At 34.3% G+C, this 693-nt stretch overlaps 1 non-coding gene across 1 annotated transcript; it reads left to right on the plus strand.

Annotated features, from left to right (window-relative positions):
- Positions 1-374: 374 nt before the first annotated feature.
- LOC114213153 (U6 spliceosomal RNA) lies at positions 375-478 on the plus strand. The gene has a single exon (XR_003610148.1). It is a non-coding gene; the product is annotated as a U6 spliceosomal RNA (small nuclear RNA).
- Positions 479-693: the final 215 nt, after the last annotated feature.

Below are 693 nucleotides of genomic sequence, written 5' to 3' on the forward strand. Positions count from 1 at the left end.
ACACAAGGTCCAGTTTTATTTTTTAGTATTTTTTAGTATTACAGATGTGAAATTACTCTGTCAAATTTCTATAAAAGTTTTAAGTGCTTTCTCTCAATTTTTGTTTTTACTTTATTGGGAACCATTAAAGAATAGCTCATGGGTGCACAAAGGTCTATAACTTAAATTTGAGCAGCACTATTCTAATATATTTTAATAGGGTCACTAGTGAATACAGATGTAAACTTTTCTTTTGAAGGAAGGAAATGTTGTATAAAAGTGATCAAATTGGCATAGATCCTTTACAATATTAAACACATTCTAAATATATCCAGTATTGAGTTTTCAATATTTTGTTATACTAAACACATAAGTGATAAAAAGTTGGTAAGACAGTGCTCGCTTCGGCAGCACATATACTAAAATTGGAACGATACAGAGATTAGCATGGCCCCTGCTCAAGGATGACATGCAAATTCATGAAGCGTTCCATATTTTTATAGAGCTACCATGCGATCCAGCAATTGCACTACTGGGTATTTACCCAAAAGATACAAATGTAGGGATCCGAAGGGGTACGTGCACCCCAATGTTTATAGCAGCAATGTCCACAATAGCCAAACTGTGGAAAGAGCCAAGATGTCCATCGACAGATGAATGGATAAAGAAGAGGTGGTATGTATACACAATGGAATATTATGCAGCCATAAAAAG

Source organism: Eumetopias jubatus, unplaced genomic scaffold (genome assembly GCF_037043125.1).
Source record: "Eumetopias jubatus isolate StellerSeaLion01/CBP00866 unplaced genomic scaffold, mEumJub1_p1.0 scaffold_3, whole genome shotgun sequence".
Taxonomy (NCBI): domain Eukaryota; kingdom Metazoa; phylum Chordata; class Mammalia; order Carnivora; family Otariidae; genus Eumetopias; species Eumetopias jubatus.